This window comes from Eschrichtius robustus, chromosome 14 (genome assembly GCF_028021215.1).
Source record: "Eschrichtius robustus isolate mEscRob2 chromosome 14, mEscRob2.pri, whole genome shotgun sequence".
Lineage (NCBI taxonomy): Eukaryota > Metazoa > Chordata > Mammalia > Artiodactyla > Eschrichtiidae > Eschrichtius > Eschrichtius robustus.
The window spans coordinates 7,892,888-7,915,000 of record NC_090837.1 but is presented as its reverse complement, the minus strand read 5'-3'; the positions used below and the strand labels follow the sequence as shown (position 1 = coordinate 7,915,000).

Here is a 22,113-nt window from a genome sequence, read left to right as displayed (position 1 = left end):
TCCAGGTGGAGGGGGCAGCAGGCTGTTTCCGGATGTGGGAATTGCACTTGGAAGGGTTCAGAGGAGGGCACGGCAGGAGGGGCGGTCCCGGGCCCGCCCTCCTCTCGGTGTGTCTGCAAGAGCAGCTCCAGGTGGAAGGATGCTGTCTAACACTCAGGAAGCCCAGCCAGGGGTACCTCCTCACTGAAAGAATGTGCTTTTCACGTCCTGCTGTGAAGTTCAGAGGCCAGCAGGCTTCCCGTTCAATCTCTGTCCTCTGGGCCCGAGACGGAGACTGGGCAAGCGCTGGGCAGACCAGGAGCCCAGGGGCCCCAGGAGGGGCCGCTGCGGGCCACCCTCTGAAGCTTGGATCATTTCGGAGGCTGCTGCTGGTTCCCGGAGGCCTGTGGAAGGTGCTCGGGGGTGGGGGCAGGCAGCCCCACCTCAGCCTCGGCTGATGGAGGACGGAGGCGGGGTCCTCTCTTGGCCGCTGGCCGTGCCACTGCCCCTGCCATGGGTCACGACCGGTCACCTGCTCCAGCCCCGTCAAGGGTGCCTCGGCGGCACCCCTCCACCTCCCCAGAACCCGTGTTTACAGGCCTTCCGATCGCTCTCCTGAGGCGCGAGCACGCAGCGAGGCCGGGCCAGCCCTTCGTTTCCACTGGGAGGAGGGACAGGAACCCAGCCTTCCCCTGGGGTGGACACGAGGTCTCCCTCAAAAGTGGAAGAGCACGTGGTAAGAACTCCGTGAGGCTCAAAAGGGAAAAAGGAAAGCCAGAGACGTTCCAGCCATGAGGGCTTGTGGAGGGTCCTGCCCTCGGCCTCGCCCCAGTTCCTGTGCCTTCGTAAACCGCGTGGTGGCCGCGGAGCTCGGCCCGGCCATGACCTCTCCGAGATCACTAGCTTTCTCCCCACCCCTTGCTGGGAGTCTTTTTTTTTTTTTTTTTTTTTTTTTTTTTAGCTCCATGGGATATAAAATTGGCCTCTTCCTTCTCTGGCCTACCTCTCCCTCCCTTTGGCTGATTTAATGTTCACGATTCTGTTTTTTTAAATATTTAAGGCTGTTAGGTTGTATGAGGCATTGAAGGGGGTGTGTGTGTGTGTGCGTGCGTGTGTGTGTGTGTGTGTCCCAGCAGACATTTAACTAGATGCATGTTTTGTTTTGAGATATTTACTTAAATCCATTTCTCTTGGTGCTCACCATTACGGCTGTAGGGCCGCAAAGCTGTATCTCTTACTACAAACACGTTTGTTTCTTGCCCCGGAAGTTTTCTTGTTTTGGATTCTTGCCTGATGAGTCTGGCCAGACGGGGGCCTAGCTTTGACCTCTGTCCTGGGGTCCCAGGCCGGGGTGCAGGGACCCCGGGGCCACTCTGCCAACCGCCTCCAGTGGATGCTGTAGTTTGTTTACACTCATTTTCACCCCTACTCCTGTCCCTACCCCCATAAAAGAGACTTAAAAATGCTGACACTTTGGAGGATAAGAAAATCAAATCTGAAAAGGGAAAAAAAAAAAAAAAAAAAGCCCATCTGGCACGTAATCTCTGAAAGTGTTTCTGTGAAATCTTTCTGTGTCATCAACTCCCTTCCCACTGCTGGTTGCTGTTTGACACCGTGTGGGAGATGCAGGGAGAGTGGGGCTTTCTGCAGTTGGCTGGCCCGTCCCTCCCTCGGTCTCAGGCAGGTTACAGCTGGCTGTCACCCCTCTCCCACCAGGCCCCCAACCTGGCTGGGGTTTTCAGGGCACGAGGGAAGAAGCAGTCCCGGCGTCAGGGGTCAGTGTCGATGTGAGCACCAGCTCTTGTTGGGGAGGGGCGGGCAGGGCGCTGTGGGTGACCCCGTGCACCCAGCTCGCCCTACTCTCTGTGCTTGTGACCTGATCCCGCCTCCCTTGCTAGGTAGCGCTCAGCCCTCCAGGTTGTCATTGCTCTGGCTGATAGAAAGAGAAACTTAGATTCTTAGGGGACACGGCATCCCAGGGTGGGGGCCAAACCCCGTGTCCCTCCCCAGGTGCAGGGGTGCGGGGGCCTCCTCTCAGCCTGGGCCTGCCCTCCCTGCACAGCCGGCTCTCCACCTGGGTGAGCGGATCCGAGAGGCAGGCTCGTCGTGGTCAAGATCCCACGTTCTCACTGTCCAGCTGAACGAGGGCTCATCAGGGCGGAGCCGGGGCTGCCCAGGGGGCCCGTCTGCCCGCGGCCTGCAGGCTTACTCAGTGTGGACCCAGCCCGGCGCCGGCTAGCCTGCCCCACTTCGGTTCTTTTATCTCATCTGGGCTCCAGGTGGGCAGGCTTGGAACACCGCTTGTCGGAGCAGCTTGGCTTCCTTGGTGGTGGGCTTGCTGAGGAACGGAGCTGGGGAGCCCCACTGTGGGCTCAAGGGCAGCAGTGGGCTAGGGTTTTTGGCTCCATGCCCCTGGTGCCTCGTATACGAAAGAGGATTGTCACCGCGTCTGAACACAGATGACAGGAGAGGACAGCGAGGCTGGAGGGTGGAGGAGCTTGGACCTTCAACACGTTGTACATTTCAGTGGTCGCCTAGCCTTGACCCGCTCAGCGGGCAGGTTTGGGGATCGGAGGGGCTCCAGGAGCCGAGAGAAGGCTTAGGACCCCCGGGTGCCTCCACACAGATCACCTGCCCTATTTTCTTTTCCTTCTGACGACTTGGCTTTCCCGGCTCACCACACAGGGCTGTTTCCTGTCGAGGCTTGTGAAAGTAAGCCTTTGAGAAAGAAAAGGGAACGTTTCCTGTTGAATGTTGGCCTTGACTATGCGTGTGTGTATGTGTGTGTGTGCTTGCACAAGCCTGCGTGTGTGTTTGTGGGTGTTTACTTAATGGAATTTTATTTTTGTGAAATTCTTTGATAATTATGTAGCAAAATTCACCTCCATCTCCCAGTCAAACTTTTGGTTCCAGAGTCAACCCTGGGCGTCACTAATTTGAAGAATTCTCTCCTGGGTTTCTCAACCGAGATGCGCCACTGTCAAGAGTTGAGGTTGTGGAGAGGGTTGGGAGAAACTGAAGTCTGATGCATTTCCGTAGAGTTTACATCCTGCAGTTAAAAGGTAGGAAGGGCTCGACCAGGGAGACACGAAGCCCAGGCTATGTTTCTTGCGAGGGAGCTGGACTGCGGCCTCACCCCGAGGTGCCCTGCTGCTGCTTTATCTGAATCTGTTCACACGGCTTGTTTTGCTTGTTTTGTAACGCCACAGCTGAAACAGCACGTTCTTTTCCTTTTTTGGGTTTCAGTTCATTGTATAAATGGTTCATTTTTTCTGTTGTGAGCTCTGGTGACTGTGTCAGGCCTCCCGTAGGAGACAGTCACCCCTTGTGGGCAGAAAAACAAAACCCAAGAAGAGTCGTGTTAATCGGAGGCTCCCTCAGGCCCGCACCATCCAGAGCACAGCCCTTTATGCCCCACTGTTGAGAAGCAGGTTTCCACCAGCTGAATTCAACACTACAATGCAGTTCAAAAACTATATTTGCATCCAAGACAATAAAAAGCCGTATTTTTTCGAAGAGCCTGTGGTGTGTGGTCTTTGCTACCCTGTTGGGCGGTGGAAGAGGCCATAGAATGAGGTCAGAGCGGAGTGAAGCTCACGCTAGCCTTGGGGGGAGTGGGTGCAGCCTGGAGCCAGGGGCTGGGAGTGAGGAGACGGGCCTGAGGCAGTGGGGCTCCGGAGGCGGCCCCAGAAGACGGCGGCCCTAAAGAGAGGCCTCCGCCGAAAGGCCCAACAGGACACATTCTGCCTGTGAACTCACCAGGGCCTGCTCCAGGCCTTTCCCAGGTGGACAGAGTCCAGGGGTACTTGTACAAAACTGCCCGTTTCCTCGTGCGGGACTTGGGCAAACAGCAGCCGCCCTGCGCTCTTTACAGGGTGGCCACGAGGGTCACGTGAAGTCACGAACGTCCGGTGCCCAGAAAGCACAGGTTATCACCAACGTGGCCAGCACTGGCCCCAGCACAGAGCGGGGGGGCTGCGTCACGGTGATGCCCCGGGGGGCGGTGGGCCCCCTGCTGACTGTTGACCCGACACTGTAGACAGAAAATGCTGGGAAGTTGACCAGCAGAGATGTCCCTTTGTTGTGCTGAGATGTTGATGATTTCTGTTTAATCTAAAAGCCTTTCTTTTAGCCCTACCATCTTCCTGTGCCCCCAGCTCCTTGCGGCTGGGCAGGGTGACTGTGAGATGAGGCGTGCTGTCCCCTTTCAGCCTGCCGGCCCCTCTACAGAGCTGCTGGCTTGTTTCACTGAACAACTGCCCGGATCCGTATCTCCTGACTAAGATGCAGTGCGTTCATATGCAGGCCCTTGTCTGATCAACCCCCCACGCCTCCCCCGAGGAAAAAAGTCTTCATGACACAAAGCCAGATTTGGGGCCGTGAGAACCAGGGCCCCCTGAGAGAGGTGAGTGGTTCATGGACTCCTTGAGGCTAGAAGGAACTTGGTTTCCATTGACCTAATCAGTGGGTGTCCAGTTGGTTCTTCTAACTTTTTGAGCCCAGCCCCATGTTAGGTATGGGATCTTAAAGATAGTTGGGGTGTAATTAGGAGAAGAAGAGAGGGTTTGGAAGTGGGGAGGGAGGAGCAGAGTGCTAGAGGGAGGGGCCAGGGCACTGGGGCTTCCCTGCCTCAGTGTCAGGCACTGGGCCATTTCGGGGACATGCCCCACTCTGGACAGTTCTCGAGTTGGTGGTGTGATTATTCCCATTTTATAGAGGAAGAAATCAAAGTCGTTTCCAAGGTGGCGAGGCTGCATGGGTCAGAGCCAGAAGGCTAAAGGTTCATTTTTTATCCTGTAACGGGCCTCTCCATCCACTGAATCCGGAGGATTATCCGTGACGTCCTTCCCCTCCCCTTCCCCTCCTCCAGCACCAAGTCCTGTCGAGTTTGTCCTCCAAATGTCTTCCAAACACATCATCCACTTTTCTCCAGCCCCACAGGCATCATCACCCACGTCCGAGTTGCCATCGTTTCTCAAGTGCACACGATGGTGTCGTCCATCCCTTCTCTGTCTTGTAGCCTCGACCTTACAGTCAGTGGGAGCTTGAGGAGGTCCCAGTCCGGCCACAGCACTGACTCCGCACAGTCCTTCAAGGGCTTCCAGATAAAGGTCAGTCCACCCCGCTCCGTTGAGCCCATCCTGCCTCTACTTGCCTTTCCAACCTCGTTTTTGCTCTTTTCAGTTCCTTGAACATTCCATGCTTTGTTATGTTTCACTCTTCAGGTTTTCCCAAAGCCTCTTTCCCCTGCCTAAGCCTTTGCCAATCTCCACCCCTTTTCCTGAATAGCTCCTATTCTTTCTTCCCATTTTAATCCTTAAATGTCAGTTCTTCAGAAAGCAGCCCTAATGTTCCTTCCACCGACACACAGGTGCATGCACACTCGCACACACATGTACGTACACACGTGCACACACCAAGTCAGACCTCAGAGCAACTGTATTTCCTCAGGATGCTGGTCATGTTTGTCATTACCATTTATCTTCCCCGCCAGGTTCTGAGGCCCATCAGGACAAGATGCCCACGGCCACTGCTGTGCCCAGCTCAGAACCAGCACAGGCGGTGCTCAGGGCACCTGCCCAGTGACCCTCAGCCCCAGGCCCTTCCACCAGCCCAGCGGCCCCTTCCGCACCTCCATGTCAGACAGGCGGGGGTGAGGGGCAGGCAACCAGCAGGTGCAGAGGTCAAGCTCAAGTGGGTGTCCTGCAGGGTTTAAAGGTTGGCTCCTACGATTACATACTTAATATAAAACATCAACTTCAGTAATTCAGGTTGTAGATATGATTAGAATAGTCTCCAAATGGCATTTGAGAGCGTTTCATCTTGGATGTGGACTTGATTCTATAGAACACAGTCTACCTTCTTCAGTAGCTCTTTTTTGTACGTCAAGCTCTGAATTTAGCCTTGTGTAGGCTGGTGGGATTACACTCAATGTGTGCTTTTACCTTTTTCAGAAAATCTCCAGCGCACACAGAAGTAGAACAGTACAGTGAACCCCTAATACCCATCATCCACTTTAACGATGACCAACTCTGGGCCAGTTTTGTTTGCTATATACCTCACCCCCACCCCCATTATTTTGAAGCAAATCCCAGACACCATATGGATTTCGTCTGTTAATAGTAAATGTGCTTTTGTTTCCAGAATTGCATCTATGCCTGCAATGTTGGTCGTTTGAAAACTCCCGAAGGCTTTGTGAAAAACTACAAAGTCACAGTTGATGAGAAACCTGGGGACTAGGGAGTTCTGATTGATCAGATGTTCTGTTTCACTGAATCATTAGCTAGAAAACCCTTATTGTTTAGAGAGGGGGGAAAAGCTTTCTAAGGGTCAACTTTCATACCTTATATGGATTTGTACAGCAAACAGTCTAACCTCTTGATCTAGTCCGACTGATTGTCGCTCCTGGGGGATGTGACTGAACAGGGCTGGTTGGTACCATTACAGGTTTGTGGCGGGGATGGGGCCTTCCCACCTGTTCCCTTATCTGTCCCGCAGCACAGATTCCAACCTGTCGGTGTCTCCTGAGTCCCCAGCATAACTGAACACCCTCTCCACCCCTCACAGACAAAGGATCCTCCAGTTCCGTGCCCCGCCTGAACACCTGCCACAAGTTCCCCCAGCTTTCTCTCTTTTCTCTAGACTTGGAGCAAGACACGTGTGCTGAAGGCTGAATTTGTACTCAGCTCAGGGGACACACAGTGAGTTTATTGGAGACACGACAAAAGTCTGTCTTGGTACCAAGGGGTGGGGAGAAGCACGGGGTGCCGTAGAGGAGCAGCAGGGAGACCGCTGAGGGGGGCGGGGAGGGGGTCAGGGAGTGGCCCCTGGTAGGTGGCCCCCGAGCCAGGACCCAGCAGGACAGGAGTCAGCCGTGCAGAGGGGGCAAGACCCACAGGGAAGAGCACATCTCATGGGAAGAAACGTTGACCAGATGCAACACCTGCCTTCGCATGGAACCTTCCCTCCCTCTCCACTGGGGCTTTTGCTCGTCTGTTGCCTCTTCCGTCCCGTGCAGTTTTCTCTTTTTCCAGTTGACTCCTTCCTCTCCCCCGAGAAGCGTCTCAAGTCTCTCTCCTCATAACCAGCCTTCCTTTAGCTTTCACCCTCCCTGGCCTAGAACGCGTTCATTCCCACATACTCCACATCTCCCTACATGGCGTTGCCATCTGCCCAGTCTCTCAGGCCGGAGATTCACACGTCACCCCCGTTCTTCCTTTTCCCTCGCTTCCCACCTCTGATCTACCAGGAGGTCCTGTCAGTGGTCCCGCAAACCAGCTCGAACCCACCCGTTTCTCCCCACCCCCACTGCCACCACCCGTCTGGACGGCGTGCATTCCCAGGTTCCTCCTCTCGCTGCTCTCTCTCATCAGTTCCCCCCAGAGCTAGAACGATCCTTTTAAAGACACCTACCACACAACGTCCTTCCCCTGCTTAACCGTCCAGTGGCTTCCTGCTGCCGCATTTAGAGAAAAATCCAAACTCCTCACCCTTTAGCTCCCGACTGCCTTGTGAGTGATGACATTTCTGGGCCCGAAAATCTATAAGATGTGGACAATAATTACGCCTGGGGGACTTCCCTGGCGGTCCAGTGGTTAAGGCTCTGTGCTTCCGCTGCAGGGGGCGTGGGTTCGATCCCTGGCTGGGGAACTAGGATCCCACATGCCTCGAGGCGCGGCCAAAAAAAATCCCCACAGTAATTACGCCTGCCCCGCTGGATCGCGGTAAGGGTTCAGGGTGCTTGTTTTTATAGTCAGCAACTCCAATGTCAGCTTCTGTTACTCTTCTTCTTTCCTTCCCACCTTCTCCCCCTCCCCTCTTCCAAAGTTCCCCGTTTTTAAGGCATTGCTAAGACCATCCTCCTTTTTCTTTTTAATTGAAGTGTAGTTGATTTACAATGACATGCCAATCTCTGCTGTACAGCAGAGTGACTCAGTTATACACATGTAGACATTCTTTTTCATATTCTTTTCCATTATGGTTTATTATAGGATATTGAATAGAGTTCCCTGTGCTATGCATTAGGACCTTGTTGTCTCTCCATTCTAAATGTAATAGTTTGCATCTACCAAGCCCAAGCTCCCATTCCATCCCTCTCCCTCCCCCCTTCCCCCTTGGCAACCACAAGTCTGTCCTCTATGAGTCTGTTTCTGTGTTGTAGACAGGTTCATTTGTGCCATATTTTAGATTCCACATATAAGTGTTATCATACAAGACCATCCTCCTTTTTAGTACCCTGGAGTCATTCTAGTTCTCCTTTCCCCACAGCATCCTGCTCCCCCCCCCCCTTTTCATTTGTCAGATCTCGTGCTGTGAATTCTTTCTCCAAAACTTCGCCGACTGTGGTCCCAGGCCTCGCCGAGGGCCCAGCTGGTACGGGTCAGAGTTGAGCTCCTTCCCAGTGAAACTTCCCAGCTCTGGCCTGAAAAGTTCAGGAAATAGCATGGAACTTCCCACCACACCCATCCTTTTGTCAAAAAACCTGCCCGCTCCCAGCCCTTGAGAACTTACTGCTCTTCTAGAACAAAGCGCCGCCCTCAGCCTGGCCTTCAGCTCAGCACTGACACTGTCTGCCATTACAGGTTCCAGGCAAAAGGGACTCCCTGTGGTTGTGCAGTCACACCCCGCACTTCTTCCCTCTGTGCCTTCGCCAGCGCTCCCCCCGCCCCCCGGAAGGCCCGGTGCTTCCTCCTCTCTGTAGCCTGCCCTGGCCTGGTCCACCCCACTTTGGACTCTGAACTACCTACCACTGGTGCTCCATCTCTGTCACTTAACGTCACATGCTGCCTTTTTTTGCTTGGTGCTGTAAATGTCAGTACTGCATTCATAACATCACCTCTTCCTAAGGATAGGAACCACATCTCGTTTGATCAGTCATCTACCCTAGCACAAAGCTTTGGTGTCCTGAGCTTATGATCTAAGTCATAGCTACTACTACCTGCCAGGGAGGATGCAACAGCCCTATGAAATAGGTACTGTGATTATCCCCACTGTAGAGATAAGGAAGTTGAGGCTGAGAGAGTCGCAGAACTTGCCCAAGGGCATCATCACGGAGTGCGAAGCTGAGCTGCAGGCCCAGGTGAGTCTGACCATAGCGCCTCCTACAGCCGATGCATGCCAGCCCCCCAGGCTAGACATCTTTACATAACCTGCTGTTATCCTCAAAAGACCCCATATGGTGGGGATTATTATCCTCATTTTACACTGGAGAAAACTAAGGCTCACCCTCTATGATAAGAGCACTCAACAAACTGGCAGTAGAAGGGCAGTTCCTCAACCCGATAAAGGCATCTACGAAAACCCCACAGTGAACATATTTAATGGTGAAAGACTGAATACTTTCCATCTGAGAGAGGAACAGGACAAGGATGTCTGCGCTCACTAGGACTGGACAACACTGTCCCAGAGGGTCTGGTCAGGGCACATTGACAAGACATAGAAACTCAAGGCATTCTGACTGGAAAAAAGGAGTAAAACTCTCTCTCTGTGCAGATGACACGATGCTTTATATAGGAAACCCTAAAGGATACACACACACGCACACACACAAGCACACACACATACACATAAGAGCTAGTAAATGAGTTCAGCAAGGTCCTAGGACACAAGGTCAATATACAAAAATCAGCTGCATTTCTGGACACTAGCAATGAACAACCCAAAAATGAAGAAACAAGTCCATGTACAATAGCATCAGAGAGAATAAAATACTTAGGAATAAATTTAATCAGGGAAGTCTAAGACTTTTACGCTGAAAATTGTAAAGCATTGTTGACGAGTAGTATTCAGCCATGAAAAGGAATGAAGTGTTGACACAGGCTACTACGTGGATAAACCTCAAAAACCTGGTGCTCTGTGAAAGGAGCCAGACACAAAGGCCGCACATTGCATGAGGCCATGTAAATGAAATATCCAGAATAGGCAAATCCACAGAGACAGAAAGCAGATTGGATTTGGTCGGGGGAGGGAGAGTAGGAGCGTACTTAATGGGTACGGGGTCTCCATTTGGGCTGATGACAGTGTTCTTGGGACTTAATATACATGGTGGTCGCGTGACATTGTGAATGTACTAAATGCCACTGAATTGTACACTTTAAGATGGTTAATCTCATGTAAATTTCACCTCCGTTTTTTTTAATGTTGAAAAAAATTTAAAGAAGACCTAAATAAATGGAAAGACATCCTGTGTTCATGGATTGGAAGACAGTATTGCCAAGATGGTAATACTCCCCAAAGTGACCTACAAGATGCAGTGCAATCCCTGTCAGAATTACAACTATATATTTTTTTTGCAGAAATGAACAAGTTGATCCTAAAATTCACATGGAAATGCAAGGGACCCAGACTAGCCAAAACGATCTTGAAAAAGAAGTACAAAGTTGGAGGGCTCACACTTCCCAATTCAAAAACTTACTACCGAGCTGCAGTAATCAAGACAGTGTGATACTGGCATTAAAACAGACATGTAAATCAATGGAATTCTAGTCTATCGAGAGTCTAGAAATACACCTATAAATCTATTATCAAATGATTTTTGAGAGGGATGCCAAGACACTTGTGGGGAGAGAATAATCTTTTCAGTAAATGATGTTGGGACTTAGAAGAAAACTGGTCTAAATCTTCATGACCTTGGACTGGGCAACAGTTTCTTAGACATGGCGTCAAAAGCACAAGCAACCAAAGGAAAAATAGAGTACACTTCATCAAAAATAAAAATGTTTGTATGTCAAAGGACACTATCAAGAAAGTGAAAAGACAACCCACAGAATGGGAAAAATATTTGCAAATCATATATAAGACAAGGGGCTGGTACTCAGAACATATAAAAACTCTTCCAACTCAATAATAAAAACACAAAGCAATTTAAAAATATACAAAGGATTTGAATGGATCTTTATCCAAAGAAAATATACAAGTGGCCAATAATCACAAGAAAACATGCTCAACATCATTAGTCATTAGGGAGATGCATATTAAAAACCACTGTGAGGGCTTCCCTGGTGGCACAGTGGTTAAGAATCTGCCTGCCAATGCAGGGGACATGGGTTCAAGCCCTGGTCCGGGAAGATCCCACATGCCGCGGAGCAACTGAGCTCGTGCGCCACAACTACTGAGCCTGCGCTCTAGAGCCTTCAAGCCACAACTACTGAGCCCGTGTGCCGCAACTACTGAAGCCCGCGCACCTAGAGTCCATGCTCCGCAACAAGAGAAGCCACCGCAATGAGAAGCCGGCGCACCGCAACGAAGAGTAGCCCCCGCTCGCCGCAACTAGAGAAAGCCTGTGCGCAGCAACGAAGACCCAACACAGCCAAAAATAAATAAATAAATAAATAAATAAATAAATAAAAATAAATTTATTAAAAAAAACTTTAAAAATGAGGGAAGACAGTCCTTTATATATACACATAAGTGATAAAGCAATGATTCTCAAGTTGGGGAGATTAGAGAGAAGTGTCAGAATCAATCAAAGTCTTTTTCAAATGATAGGAGTCCTTGACCTTATCTCCATTTGGAGATGACGTGGAGAGCCACGACTAGCAAGTACGTGCCTGTAGCGTCCCTCAGAAGTGGAGGGGCAGAGGCGGAAAGTTGAGATACAAAATGTGGAAATAATCAGGATCACTTCATATGAATGTGTTAATATATATATTTTGTGGGTTTTTAAAGAAATTTTCATTGAAATATAGTTGATTTATGATGTGTTAGTTTCAGGTGTACAGCAAAGTGGTTCAGTTATACACATATACATATATATGTATCTATTCTTTTTTTAGATTCTTTTCCATTATAGGTTATTACAAGATATTGAGTATAGTTCCCTGTGCTATACAATAGGTTCTTGTTGGTTAACTATTTTATATATAGTAGTGTGTATATTTTAATCCCAAACTCCTAATTTATCCTTCCCTCCCCTTCCCCTTTGGTAACTATAAGTTTGTTTTCTATGTCTGTGGGTCTGTTTCTATATATATTTGGGGGGAAAAAAGAGGTGGTTTTGGGAGAAAAGAAAATCTTCTCCTAAATAGAGTTGAGAGGTGAAAATGGAGTGAACTTGAATACAGAGGGCACAAGTCACTGTGGGATGCTAGTTGGATCTGTCCTTCTAAAGCAGAGCCTCGGGGCCTTCCCTGGTGGCGCAGTGGTTAAGACTCCAAGCTTCCAATGCAGGGGGCCCAGGTTCAATCCCTGGTCAGGGAACTAGATCCCACATGCATGCTGCAACTAAAAGTTCGAATGTCCCAACTAAGGAGCCCACGTGCTGCAACTAAGGAGCCCATGAGCTGCAACTAAGGAGCCCACCTGCTGCAACTAAGACCCAGAGCAACCAAATAAATAAATATTTAAAAAAAAAAAAAAAGAGAAAAAGCAGAGCCTCCCATGGACCTCTGACAAAGGGCCTCAGAAGCTTTTTTGGCAATAGAGCAAAATGTTTCAGCTCTCTGGTTTCTGTAGTGGGAGAAACCTCGGTTCTGATCTCAGCTTAGCTGCTTATTAAGCTTAGGGAGTAGCACCACCAGCTAAAGAGCTACTTAAATCTCTGAATCATGATTTTCTCATGTATAAAATGTTGATGACAATACTAAAATTGTTCCAAGGATTGAATGTGATAATGTGTGTAAAACACTAGGCAGTCAATAAATGATAGTTTTTATCATTGCCTATTAAAAAAAAAGTTTAAGGGCTTCCCTGGTGGCGCAGTGGTTGAGAATCTGCCTGCCAATGCAGGGGACACGGGTTCGAGCCCTGGCCTGGGAAGATCCCACATGCCGCGGAGCGGCTGGGCCCGTGAGCCACAACTGCTGAGCCTGCGCGTCTGGAGCCTGTGCTCCGCAACAAGAGAGGCCGCGATAGTGAGAGGCCCGCGCACCGCGATGAAGAGCGGCCCCCGCTCGCCGCAACTAGAGAAAGCCCTCGCACAGAAACGAAGACCCAACACAGCCATAAATAAATAAATAAATAAAAATTAAAAAAAAAAAAAAAAAAAAAAAAAAAAAAAAAAAAAGTTTAAAAATTAAAAAAATTAAAAAAGAAAAAACCACTGTGAGACGCCACTTCACACCTACCAAGCTGGTGATAATAAAAACAAAACAAATGGAAGGTAAGAAGTGTTGTGAAGGATGTGGCGGGCGATATTGGAATGCTTGCACAAGGCTGGTTGGAATGTTAAAATGGTGTGGGCTCTGTGGGGGAGTTTGGTAGTTCCTCCAGAAGTTAAAGATAGAGTTACTATGTGGCTCAGCAATTCCATTCCTAAGCACATGTTCCAAAGAAGTAGCTGTGTGCAAATATTCATAGCAGCACTATTCATAATAGCCAAATGCGGAAACAACCCACATGCCCTTGAACTGATGAATGGATAAATGAAAGGTGGCGTATCCATGCAGTGGAATATTATTCAGTCATAAAAATGGATAAAGTACCAACACAGGCTACAACATGGATGAATCTTGAAAACATTATGCTCAGTAAAAGAAGCCAGACTAAAAAGGCCACATATTGTATTATTCCATTTCTATGGAGTGTCCAGAATAAGCAAATCCATGGACAGAAAGTAGGTTAGTGGTCACCAGGGGCTGAAGGGAGAATGGGAAGTGACTGCTACAGGGTACAAGTTTTCTTTTGGGGGTGATGAAAATGTTCTGGAAATAGATTGTGGTGATGGTTGCACAACTCTGTGAATATACTTACATACAGACACACACACAGCTAAATTGCATACTTTAGAGAGATGAAGTAGTTTATCTAAAGTTACATCTGGTCCTTAATAGAGGACCAGAAACTGGAACCCAAGAACATCTGCTTTTACACCAATGCTGTTGGGGGAAGAATGTTTCCAGGGCCCTTGAATAAGTAAATTAATATAGTTGGGATCTCACAAAGCCTCAGAAGTATCATTTTGAATATTCCTTCTCATTATAAAATACTGTAGTTGTGGATAGTCCATAGAAGGGCTGAGAGAAGTAATATTGGTTACACTGAAAAAGCGGTTACACTATGCAAGGAATAATCCGCCCTGATGCTCTGCTTTGGTTGTGCCATTCAGCTGGGAGTCTGAAGAGCAGATGAAGGGCTGTGAACAGGGAACTCGAGTCTAATTTCAGAGATCAGTGAGAAGAAATGACGAACTTTACAAGCCCACTACTGTGGTGAACAGCCAAAGAATTTTACCTTTACCCATATATGTAAAACCCTTCAAACCTCTCCATTTTTCATCCTCTTTTCTCTGACAGCTATTTCTTTCAAAATTTAAAGTGTGTTTATTTTACTGATTTCTAAAATAATACATACTAATTTTAGAAAATTTGGAAAGTACATAAAAATATAAAGAAAATTATCCTCATCCCCGAAGACACTTTTTTCCAGCCTTGCTTTCTGTCCCTATACTATATAGGTATATACACACATTTTTAAACTCAATGAGAATGATGATAGATACAGTTTTGTATCCTGCTTCTATAAACATCACATTTGGAGCATTTTACCGTACCATTAAGTATTCTTCAAGGACATGATTTTGAATAGCCACATAATACCACCTTATAGAGACACAATAGGTTTTTTTGGGTTTTTTGTTTTTTTGCTATTTCCTTGTTTTTAGTCATTTGGGTCACATAGCAGCCATGAAAATGTGCCTCTCAGGTCTCCTACTTTGAGAAGCTAGTGGACTGGGGGGGGGTCCCAGCTGCTGTGCTCTGAAGCCCAGCGGCCCATCACGCAGGGGCCTCGTCCCCCACAGGCCCCTCCCAGCCAATGACAGGGCGGCAGGGACACCGAGGCTGCCTCACTCCTGGGAGGCACGAGGTCCCTCTGACAAGTGACTTGGAGGATTTCCTGACAGCCTTGCTGATCTCTCTCAGCAAAGCACCTCAGCGTGAGATGCTGTCCCCTGCCCTCCTGCCTTCTCTGTTCCCTTCAGCGCAGGCCAGACCTGCCTCTTCCTCCTCCACTTCCCCTTACCGGCTTGTCCGCGGATAAACCTTTCTTCACGGCGAATCCCGTCTCCGGATCCGCGCCTCGGGTGGCCTCGACTAACACAGGTTGCTTCCACTCTTGTTCCCTTGTTTGTTTTCTCATCAGTGCTGTTATGAACACGTCAGTGTGTATATCCTGTCCCAGTTACGATCATCTCCTTAGGAAATTCCGTGAGCAGAGAATACCCGGGGAGGGTTCCCCAGTGAGGGATAGCATCCTTTTATCAGGCGGGCACCTGTGTCCAGAAGTGGGTGAGTAGGCCTTTCACAGCCTCATCATCAAGCCCGAGCTCTTGTGAAACCTCTGCTGATTGGATGGGCGGGAAAGAGAGCCTTCTGTTTATTTGCCTTTCTCGGTTAGTCAGTGAGGTTCAGCCGAGTTTCACATTTACGGGCTGTTTGATTTCTTGTTTTCACATTTACGCATTTCTTTCTCTTCTCTCCCCTCTCCTCCTCCTCTCTTCTCGCTCTCGTTATCTGTTGCCTTTTCTATTTCCTTTTGATTTTTCCTCTCATGTTTTAAATCTCCAGAATAAGAATATGACATTGCTTAAAAGTGTTTTTCTTGCAGCTTTATGTTCCTGACTCTTCCTTTATAAATTGAGCAAGTTTTAGCTCTTAAGTTTGAGCTCAGTCTCAAAAAGTTCCCCCTGAAAAAAGTAAGTCCTATTACCATATTAGTGTTTTCTTCTCTGTGACCCTTGATTACTTGTTTTCCTCTTCTCTGTGAGCCAGCGGCACTTGATTTTCTTTTTTACTTTTTAAATTTTTGGCTGCGTTGAGCCTTCATTGCTGCGTGCAGGCTTTCTCTAGTTGCGACGAGCGGGGGCTACTCTTCGTTGCGGTGTGTGGGCTTCTCATTGCGGTGGCTTCTCTTGTTGTGGAGCACGGGCTCTAGGCGCGAGGTCTTCAGTAGTTGCAGCACGTGGGCTTAGTAGTTGTGGCACTTGGGCCCTAGAGTGCGTGGGCTCAGTAGTTGTGGCTCGTGGGCTCTAGAGCACAGGCTCAGTAGTTGTGGCCCACGGGCTTAGTTGCTCCGTGGCATGTGGGATCTTCCTGGACCAGGGATTGAACCCTTGTCCACTGCATTGGCAGGTGGATTCTTAACTACTGCACCACCAGGGAAGTCCCCTGGATTTTTTTTAAAAATGTTTTATTTTGAAATAAATTTAGAAATACAGCAAAGTTGTAGGTAGTACAGAGTTCCCATACACCCTTCTCCAGTTTCTCCTAAATGTGACCGTCTTACATAACCCAGCCACATCTATCAAAACTAAGAAATTAACACTAGTACAGGCTTAATTTGGGTTTCCACCAGTTTTTTCGCTAATATCTTTTTCAAATCCCCTCCAAGATTGCATCCAATGATCATGTCCCCTTGGTCTCCACTCTGTGATAATTTCTCAGTCTTCCCTTGACTTTCCTGACCCTGACACTTGAAGAGGACTGGTCAGGGATTCTGCAGATTATCCCACAATTTGGGTGTGTCTGATATTTTCTCAGGAGGCTGCTGGGCTTGTGGATTTGGGGGAAGAGTCCCACAGAGGTGAGGGGGTGCCCTTTCCATCATGATATATCGGGAGCATCCGACACCCCTGACTGGTGGTGTTTATGTCACTGCAGGTGGTGTTGACCTTGCCCCCTTGCTCAGGGTGGTGTCAGCCGTGTCTCCACCGTTGAGTTGCTGTCTTTCCCTTCCCTACTCTGTGCTTTAGAAGCAAGTCACCGTCCAGCCTACTGTCAAGAGGAGTGGTATCCAGCTGCACCTCCTGGAGGGGGAATATCAAAGAATTCGTGGACACAAGGTAAAACCACCACAATAATTAGTAAATATTAGGAGGCAGATGCTGGGAGGCTATGCAAATTTCCTGTTTCTCCTCCATTTCCCCCATTAACTTCAGCTTTCATCTGTGGGTCTTGTCTGCAGCAATTACTGCTGTGGTGCTTCATGGTGATTTTCTTCATTTCTATGTTTATTAACTAGAATTCTGTAAGGAACATTTTTTCCTTTTCCTCTATTTATTTATTTATATCACTACAGAGTAGTAGATGTTAGTTTTATTCTTTGGGAGGACATATGGTCATCTTTCTGCCTTATTTCCCTGTTTTGGATAATTTTCCTAATAATAGTAAAGGTGTTCCAATATAGGACAGTCAAAAAGAACGATAGATGTCCAACCAACCACAGTGGGTGTTTGTGGAAGGATTGACCAAAACATTGTCATTGGGGGCTGGGATATTCGGGGGCTTTACAAGCCTGGTGTGGGTCTGGAGTAGAAATACCCACAAGAGGGACTTCCCTGGCGGTCCAGTAGTTAGGACTCGGTGCTTTCACTGCCGCGGCCCGGGTTCAATCCTTGGTCAGTGTACTAAGATCCTGCAAGCTGTGTGGCGTGGCCGAAAAAGAAAAAGAAAAAAGAAATACCCAGAAAAGTAAGAATGAGAAGAAACCAAGGCTGGACTGCGTATCTCGGAGTCCTAACCTCGTGCCCCTTATACAAGCACTTGGGCAAATCATACTGTCTCTCTGGGCTTCAGTTTCCTCCCAGTTAAGGTGAAGATGAAGGTGCTGGGCAACTCAGGATCAGTGGTTCTCAGGCTGGAGCATGCATGTGAATCACCTGGCGGTTTCGTTCACGCGCAGGTTGCCGGCTGCACCCCCAAAGTGTCGGATGCAGTAGGTCTGGGGTGGGGCCCAAGGATTTGCATCTCTAACATGTTGCCAGGTGATGCTGGTGCGGTTGACCCAGAGAGGACACTTGGAGAACCGTTGGTCCGGATGATCTCTCAGAACCGTTTACAGCCGTGGACTCATCTCTTCAAATGATTCAATCCTTGGCCCTGGCTATGAAGTTACTGGTGAAATGATGGAACAGACCTTTGCAGGAGCAGAGGCGCCGGAAGTCCAGTGGGGTACCAGGCAGTAGACACGTGAATGATTGCACTGTGCCAGGCATGGTTATTAAGTGCCTCAAAGACCTAGTTGCTGCCCAGGGAGGGACAAAGTTTGGCAGAGTGGTGAAGAGTAGGCTTGAATCTGGGTGCCGCCACTTAACAGCCATGTGGCCTTGGACAAGTGACAGAAATGACTTCTTGCCTCGGTTTCCCCACCTATAAAAGAGGACAAGAGTGGAACTTACAAGGCCTGGCAAGAAAATGCCCGATGAAAGGCTATTGCTGCTAGAATTAATATCCTTTGCGCTAAGCCTGTCCGATGAGGAGAAATAGCATTGACAGAGAGTAGGTGTTTCCACAACATGCCCCGAGCCCCTCAGCTGAGCACGGCCCTGCCTGGGGTCCCAGTCACCAGCTTTCACCCCCAAACAAAACGCGAAACAGAGTATGAGAAAAATTCAATATCATTTATTAAATAGTTTCCAAGGGCTCCTTCAAGGAGCATTAACAATCTCAATATGATAAATATCAATAAATTAACATAGCTGCCACCTCCTGCCCTCCCAAGAGTATAATAAGATTTAAGTCTTCAGAAGAAAAACATTCCACAAATAACAATGACATAACTTGGAATCTTTTTCAAGGTAGCTCATACATTTATATCTCAGTCCTCCCAGGACTGGCAATTTTGAGGCTTCATTGAGATTATAATTAGAATAATTTACTTAATAACTCACAGCAGAATTCTCACACTTAGCTGTCACTCATTTTTTTTTTTTTTTAAGGCTTCATGCATTTCTGCCATTCCAAAAGGACCAGGTTCAACCAGATGCCTTTAAATGACCTACTGGGCTCCAGTGTTTAATGATTTAAACAGATTTCAGGCACTCTGAAAACTTTTTTAAAATAGACACGATGAAGCTTTTTTACATTTAAAGCTCTCTGTAGGCACAGAAACCTTTGTTTCTGGTTCATGTCGAAATTCGAGTTTACTGAGATGGTCTGTGACGGCAACAACTTGAGTTTCGTTATGGAAAGATGGTTTGATCGCTCTGCGGTAAGGCAAGTGGCTGAGCAGTCCTCGCTGTATGGCAGCTGGGGGTTCAGAGCGAAATACGGCATCTGGTACTGGCTGGGTTCCGGCACTCCTCTCTCTTCCTGCTGCTGTGTAACAAGGAGGGGAAGTGGGTGAGCGTTAGTTTTGCAAAACAGCCAGACATCCCGGCGACTAAGGTCTGGATGCCTCCTCTGTGAAGGGCCTGGGCAGTGCTTTCCCCTCACCAGCTCATCTGGTCGGTGCTGCACCCCTGCGAGGCTGTGACCGTCACTATCCCCATCCCCAGAAGGGGTTGAAGCTCGGTTGGTTTGTGAAGCTGGTGCAAGGTCAGGTGGCACAGCAAGACTCCAGCCCACGTTAGGCAGCACTTCCAAAGCCTGTGCTAATAACCGCTGCCCCCCCACCTCCTCTGCCCCATCTGGCCAAGCACTGCACGGCCTTCTGCGCAGTCTCAGAGAGGTGGGGAAGAGGAAAGCGTCTGGGTTTCCATGCTGCTCCTCGCTCTCTGTGACTCTGTGTTAAAGTCATTATATCCCCCGCTCACAGAGGGGGATTCATGCTTCTCCAGAAAGGCCTCCAAGATGCCAGGGAGGGTTTATCCAAACACACTACGGACTCCAGAACGCACCCTCTCCCGTCCCTCTTCCTAAGGGCTAGAAGCGTCTCATCAGCCTGGTCTGCCTGGTCACCTGAGCTAACAACCTCCGCCTTTGTGTCTGTAGAAGCCAAGGCTAAGGTTTAAATGCCAGAATGGAAGGGAAGAGCAAGGCCAATTTCACGAAACGTTTCCGCATGTTGTTATCTGTTTGTCTACTCAAAGCTGCCTAAGAGCTTCGGTCTTGACCACAAGCCTGAGAAACTGAAAGAGTATTTATATGTATTCAGCCTCATACTTTCCCAACCATGGGTCAGGTTCAGCAGAGCCTCTGCTAGAAGCCGACTGTGTCCTAATTAAATAAAGTAGCACGCACATAGACACCTGATTTGTTAACTGCCCTGATCTGCTGTAAGAGACACTCTTTGTAACCCACACAAGCATTTTAACATCCTGCATTCGCTGGGCTATCGTTTACAGCTTAGGCTGGCATTGGCTGCTCCTTGGGGGGGCTGCTGAATGGGTGGGCAAGATGGCCCATCTCTAGGGATGTGCTATGGGAGGGAAAATCATTTACCATTACTGCAAACTGAATATGTTCGGGATGAACAGCCTACTAAAGCAGCAGTGCGTGAGAAATTGTTGCGTTTGGGGCTGTCCGGGCTAATCCCTGCCTCTGACCTCACACCCTCATACAAATTCCATCCTAGCCTGTCTAGTTGTTCCCAATCCTTCCTGGTGTATCCACAGCCCTAGCTTCTGGTCTGAAAAGAGTAGGCTTCTTCTGGGGGCAGTGGAAGGCATTTTAAAGAAATGGCTTGGAAAAAAAATCTCGAGGGCACTTACGTAGTCATTCAAGAGTTTCTCAAACGAGGACCGTAATTCCTTGATTATAGCTTGTTGTTTATCTGGTCCTAGCATATAGGGTGCCGTATGGGAGGACAGCAAGGCTCCTAAACAGCAGAGCAGGAACAGGGCAAACCTGGCAGATCCTGGAGAAAGAGGGTGATCCCGGGAGGAGCAGAGGCCGCACACCCCAGCCCGCCCCCCGGCTTCAACCGCTCAGGCTGTTGTCGAGCAGTGGCTGAGCCCCTCCAGCCTTCCTCTCTGTCTGGTGAGACCTGACTGTGCCCCGCGGCCGCGGCACCCCATGGTACCTGCGTGGGAGACCATGGCGGGAGAGCGAGGCTGCTTCAGCAACAGCTCCTGGAGCCAGATGTGCTCGCCGTGGTCTTCAGGAGCTATATAAAGGGCCAATGGCGAGGAAGAGGGACAATCACTGTCCCACCCATGGCAAAATCATTACTCAGCTTTTTCCCAGAAAACACTTTCAAAAGTCTGCCACCCAAGGCTGGGTGAAAGCAGGGCTGGAAGGAAATGCTGAGGTTACCCTCAAGGTGGGCAGACGCCTGATTCAGTACAGATACACACAGGCACACACAGGAAGGCGTACATGTCTTTGCCATTTCTTCTTGGAAAGAGCTTGTTGATTTGATTAGAAGAAATTTCGAAGTCCCGGGGTTGACAGGCACAACCCCCAAGGAACATGTGACTAACCGGAGTTGAGGGTCAGTGCCCCACAGGGAATTTCTGGGGAGGGTCATGGTGAGCACGTGTAGGCGTAAAGCTGGCATGAAGTTTGTAAAATGTGTTATCTCTGGAAATTTCTGAAGCGTGCCCGTGCCAGAACATGGGGAAGGCCCTGATAACCACCGTGAAGGTGGTGAGTCAAAGCCTTCATCTCCACTCTGCTTGGCCTTGAACATCATTGGATTCTCCATGGTGTCTTTGCAACCGTAGGCCTAGAACCAGAATCCACGCTCCAGAGTTATTTGTTGAAATCACTTTTATTAGTATTTTGAGTGCCAACTATGACCAGATACTCTTCTCGGGTCTCAGAAATGACGGCAAAAAAGTTAGACAAGGTCTTTGCCTTCAGGGAGCTGGTGTTCTAGTGGGCAAGGAGCAGACAATAAACACCATTAATAAACAAGAATGTATCAGGTAATGAAAAGAGCTATACAAATAAAACAAGGGATGAGATAGAGAGTGATGGGTGACGTACTCTAAGTCAGGGGATCAGGAAAAGTCTCTCAGATGAGATGCCATTGCAGCTGAGACCTGAAAGATGAGAAGGAGCCTGCTGTGGGAAGATCTGGGGAAAGAGTGTTCCACGCAGGGGAGACCCTAGTGCAGAAATGAGCTTGACGTGGCTGAGAATGGGAAGCAGGTCATGGTAGCTAGAGTGAAGCGAGAGAAGGACAGGGTGGTGGAGAGCTGGGCAGAGGCCGGGTCACAGAGGGCTTTAAAGAACTCGGGTTTAATTCCAAGTGTGATAAGGCACCACTGCATGGCTGTAGGTGGGAAAATATAGGCTCTGGTGTACTTTAAAGGGTGAGAAAGATATAGGCTGCTGAGTGGAGAATGGACTGTGTGATCCAAGATGGAAGCAGAGGAACCACTTAGAAGGTTATGAAGCAGTCTAGGAGAGAGATGATGTTGGCTTGGATTAGGGTGGAGTGGATGAAGACGGAGTCTACAGAACTGGCTGGTGGACTGGTGTGGAGATGAACTGAAGAGAGGAATCAAGGATGACTCCTGGGATTTTGATAAAG

The 22,113-nt window shown here is 48.8% G+C and overlaps 1 protein-coding gene across 2 annotated transcripts in view; it reads left to right on the top strand.

The window, feature by feature from the left end:
* The window catches only part of MLXIP (MLX interacting protein), a 61,454-nt gene extending 57,959 nt beyond the window's left edge, over positions 1–3,495 (top strand). For both annotated transcript variants that reach the window (XM_068562768.1, XM_068562767.1), the window contains exon 17: positions 1–3,495. This exon is cut by the window's left edge and continues 1,158 nt beyond it. The gene's annotated coding sequence lies outside the window, so the exon portion shown is untranslated.
* The last annotated feature ends 18,618 nt before the right edge of the window (positions 3,496–22,113 follow it).